Raw genomic sequence first — 5355 nt, forward strand, 5'->3', positions numbered from 1 at the left:
TAATTATGAGGACCGGGGACCGGACCTGAATTAACAGGTCCGGTTCCGGGCCAGACCTGAAAAATCAGGTCCGGTCTGGGTTTGGACCTGAATGGACCTGTTTTGTGTCTTTTTCGTTTTTTTTTTTTTTTAATACAAAACCTGTTGGACCTGCATATGGACCTGCATATGGACCTGTTTTGTGATTTTTAGACCTGTTGCATAATTTAATAATTACATACAAACCAAAATTATCAATTACAAAACTACATAAAGTCTATAAAGTCCCGATTCTCAAACACCAAAAATACAAATGAGTCCACCGAAAATACAAATAAGTCCACGAAAACTCATAAAATTACATAAATTCTCTTAAGTCTCAACTCTCAAGTACTAGGAATACATAAATTCTCCAACGAGTTGTTTTCCCTTTGATCGCGTGATTCACACTAATGAGTCCACGAAAACAACTTCATCGTCTACATCGTTAGATTCACCACGTTGCACCTCTAAATAAAATACAATATAGAATATATTAATGATTGATAACAATGAAATAATAAATTTGGTGTAACAAAATTTCAAATACATAAAATTATTACTACCTTTCTCTATTTCCTCTAACTCTTTCAAATTTTCTTCCACATCAACAATTGGCACTTCCTTAGCTCTAAGCCAATTTTGTGTGCAAAGTAACGCTTGAACCATCTTCAATACAAAAATATTACACAAATATGTATAAACAAAGTCATATTAAGATATAAACAAGGTGAGTCAATCAGAGATATAAAATTTGACGAGGAAGCTATTTGGGTTCATCTCGATGAGGTACCTCTGAACTTATGTGAGATTAATGACGTTAAACCAATGCTTACTCTGGCTGGAAACATTCTGTGTATTGATGACCCCACTCCACGATCAATTAGATGCTTAGTTAGAGTAAAACTTTAAATTCATGTTTTGGAACCATTATTATCTGGTTGTTACTTGGACCTTGGACACTCTTGAGTGTAAATGGATTAATTTCAGATATGAGAATTTGTTTATTTTGTGCTCTAGGTGTAATAGAGTTGGCCATAAGCAGATACTTTCTCTTTGAATCCTTATATGTCTGTTCCTTTTTTGGTTGACAAGAGTGGGTTATGTAAGTCTGCTATATTGCTTGCCCAGAATCTCTCAAACATGAATATTGGCCTAAAGAGAACTGAAAAATTTAGAACAACCACAGTGAATCTCAAGAGTTTTTTCAAAACCATCGACCCACCTCAACCCCAGAACATTCAATCCAACAAAAGACCCCGTGAGTTTGCTACTCCATCCTTCTCACCTTTGAAAAGGAGGAAATCACAATCAGAACCAACAATACACATTTAACCTTGCTCCAAATGAATCGAGCCAAACACCAATCCAACCCAATTTCTCAATCCACAAAAAACCCCTACACGCTCCGAAACAGAACCAACATTGCCCTGACTCCTTTCAACCACTCCAAAACCCCCTCCAATCCAAAACACCACCCAGCCACCCCGAAAACCCATCTCCACTCTCGGTGACCCTACCAGCCACCACGAAAACCCCATCTCCACTCCCGACAACCCCATCAACATTCACAATTTTCCATCCAGCCATCCCAAAAACCCAGCTCACCACCCCAACCCACCCCACCCCACCCCACTGCCACCCCTTAACCCCCACACACCAGAACCGTACCACCGTAACCCCACCATAACCCCACCCCAACCCACCCTACCACACAAATTTTCGCACTAAATTAATCTTAATAATCATAATAAACACAAAATTTCGAACTAAATTTCGCACTTGAACCCTAAACCCTAAACTTCTTAATTCTTATGAACCCTAAACTCAAAAAAACCAAAAAAAAAAAACAGAAATTCGAAAGAGATGAACTAAAAATAAGAAATTCAACATGCAAACATCAAACAATCATTAAAAGCAATTGAAAATTTGAAACAAGAATAAACATATAAATTCTCACACTTAATTTATTATTTCGAATTAAAAATACCAAAATTATAAGCAAATACTTACCAGATATTATCGGTGAGCATCGCCTGAGAGAATGAGGGAGGTGTCGCCAGTGGGCGGTGGCCGGAGCGAGTTGGGACAGCCGGACAGCCGCGTTGAGAAGTTGAGATTGAGGGAGGCTGAGAGTTTGGGCTTAGGGAGTTAGGGTTAGAACTTAAAAATATGAAAGAGATTGAGGGAGGCTGAGAGAATCAGATATTTTTTTTTTTTTTTTTTAATTACGATTTCCCGGGTTTCAGGTCCGGACCTGAAAACCCGGGTTTGAACCGGGTCCGGACCGGGACCGGGAACCTGGATTTTTAAGAACCGGGACCGGACCTGAATCAACAGGTCCGGGTCAGGTCCGGTCCGATTCAGGTCGATTCAGGTCCGGTTTCAGGTCCGGGCCAATTTTTGTACACCCCTAGGGACAAGGATATATAATCTTTATCCTATGTTTGGTAAGTAGGGAAAAGAAAATAGGGATAAGTAATAAATTTATAAAAATACCCTTACTAACTTCTACCCTTCTCCTTACTTTTTCAATTTCATTAAGGGTAATTTAGTCTTTTAAAACCCATTTTAATCCCTTCCCCTTATACGGTTATACCACCTCCCCTTAGTTATAAAAATGGAGGGATAAGTGGGTGATTTAATTCCTATCCCTAACCCCCTTATAATCCCCATCCCTCTAAACAAACACTACGTTCCTTCCATCCCTATTTTTTATCCTTGTCCCACCCTTTTATCCCCCTAAACAAACACCCTCTTCATGCCTAAAACTGCTAATTTGAGTTACAAATTTTATCTCATTTCGAGAAACAGAGACGTCCTCAGGGCAAAGGGCAAAGGGCAAATCTAATTCTATGACCCCAAATTGTGTCAAGCAAGGTTTATGAATTGGAACTTAGATCTTCATCATCTAGGTACTAGTTAGTCTAGATGTGTTGTATATTCTCCTCGGCGGATCAAAACATTTTCCTTACCAGATATAAATTCGTAGGTTGCCATCGTTTAAGTTTTAAGCCACACCAAATTTTTAAGTTTTATGAATGGTTTTGAACTGGTGGTTGTACTTTGAACAATGTTATTAGTCTGTTTATATAATCCCTATTTTTTGCATCAATTTACTAATGGGCCTCATAATCCAACCCCAACATCTACTTCAGGCCCAAATATATCTTAGACTCATCTTCGTTCCACCACAAAGGTTTGTTTGTTTGCTTTTTATTTTTCAATACTTTGTATGATTTTTTTTTTTTTTTTTTATTTTTTTAAAAGTTCGTTGGACTTATTAGTTATTAACTAGTGTTGGCCGGGGCAATGCACCGGGATTTACTTTGAATATCAAAACATATTATTTGAGCTATTAAATTATAAGCTATATAATTACAAAAAGTAATTGAAAAAAAAATAATAATAATAACTAATGAAACTAAATAAACGCTCTTAAAAAATAAACGCTCTAAAACTGATGTTTTGTACAAATTAAAATATTTAGTGTATTATGATAAAATATGAATCATAATTAAAATATAGCAAAAGTGGTAAGGCCATTAATTCATTTGTTATTGGTCTTGTGTTCAAACCTTGTGATGAACATTTTTATTGCCGTTGAAAGATCTTAGTAAGTTAGTAGCAATGGATGACTTGGCATATAACGGTGATGAGGCATACTTCTAATACATGTGAAGTGTATCACGTGGCACATATACTGTGTTAGAAACGCTTTTTAATAAATAAGTATAGATAGATATAGATTTGTATTTCTTCCATTCGTTTTTTCTTAACACGTTATCTTTATCATGTTTGTCAAATGTATTGCTCTAGTTAGATAGTGTGCAGCTAAGGAATCAATTTCATAACAATTAAAAGGTCAAGGTAAATACTTTACAATTGATTTCTTGTACAAGATAGTAGGTGTTAAAATACACTGTAACCAAATCAAAGATATGAAAAGATTGCAATGAGAGAAATGGATCAATTCATTGATATGCATATCAAGAAAAATATCAAATCATGATATTGTTCTCACAGGCATAAATATTACATAAAAATATCAAAATCTATAATTTCAGCGTTACCCTCAAAAAAAAATAATAATAATAATTTCAGTGTTGGCATTATTAGCTCTTGACTTACCAGAGCTTCTATGGAATCGTTATATATAGGAAATTTGAGATAAAACTACCTTTTAAATGTGTGTTTTTTTTTTAATTTATTTATTTATTTATTTATTGGCATAAAACCACCTTTTAAAACAATATTGCAAAAAATCACCAATTCAAAAAACTTTGTTGCAACTTACCACTTTTTAGCCAAATTCATCAACCGTTTTACATTGAATTGTGGTAAGTTGCAACAAAATTTTTAAATTGGTGGTCTTTTGTAACATTTTTTTTAAAAGGTGGTTATATACAAAAAAAAAAAAAAAAAAAAAAAGATTTAAAAGGTGATTTTATGCAAAATTTACTTATATATTGACTAAAAAAATTGTTATCATGAAAATACATGTTAGAAACAAATTTAACAAAAAAATCATAAACCATGACATTGTTTTTTCTCATATACGAATAAATTATCAATGTCATCAACTATTAAATTTGATCACATCAGTTCCAAATAAGAAAATAAAAAGAAAATTTTAAAATAATTTGAGACAAAGGAAATAGAGAAGTATAAAGTTATAAAAATCGAGCATAATTCATGTGTCACATTTGAGTTTGAATGGGAATATGAAATAGCTCTTTACATATCGTGATTAATGTTATGGTCATGAGTCATGACATGGTTAGTTTAACATTTGTCTTAAATTAAACCATAGTACAAACCATTTCTACATCATAATCGTGCAAGAAACAACGATGTTAATGTATTTAAAAATCCACTTGTATACATTTCTAAGAGAAGACTTCATCAACAACTAATTAATTGCTAAGATATCGTCAAACATAAAATGTATTGCTTCTTTTATAAAGATTTTAGGGTAGAACAACCCAACCAAATACAAATTGCCACAAAAAAGCTCTGAATTCTTCATCTTTACATACATTTGATCGACATGGCTGAGGAAATCTTCGCCGAGGAGGGCAATAAGCACGTTCGACGAGGCCTTTCCTTACCAGAATATAGTGTTAAAGATCGCAACACGATTTATAAGCTAACACTATCGATGAAGAAAAGATTTAACCCTCAAGATAAACACATCAGAAACAACATCCCCTGTCGAGGCAGGGGAGGTTAGGAATTTGCTTGATCGTTTGGTAGAAATCGACAACGAAAGCCGTTGTACTTCTTAGCAAGGTGTTTCCATTGCTAGAGAAGGATGAGAATCTTGAAGAGTATGTG

General features: G+C 34.5%; 1 long non-coding RNA gene across 1 annotated transcript; it reads right to left on the bottom strand.

The window, feature by feature from the left end:
* Positions 1–283: 283 nt before the first annotated feature.
* Positions 284–2254, bottom strand: LOC110684770. The gene is made up of 3 exons (XR_002503816.1): positions 2032–2254; positions 585–687; positions 284–488 (listed from the first exon to the last, which is right to left on the bottom strand). It is a non-coding gene; the product is annotated as an uncharacterized LOC110684770 (long non-coding RNA).
* Positions 2255–5355: the final 3101 nt, after the last annotated feature.

The sequence above is a fragment of the Chenopodium quinoa genome, unplaced genomic scaffold (assembly GCF_001683475.1).
Source record: "Chenopodium quinoa cultivar QQ74 unplaced genomic scaffold, ASM168347v1, whole genome shotgun sequence".
NCBI classification, from domain to species: domain Eukaryota; kingdom Viridiplantae; phylum Streptophyta; class Magnoliopsida; order Caryophyllales; family Amaranthaceae; genus Chenopodium; species Chenopodium quinoa.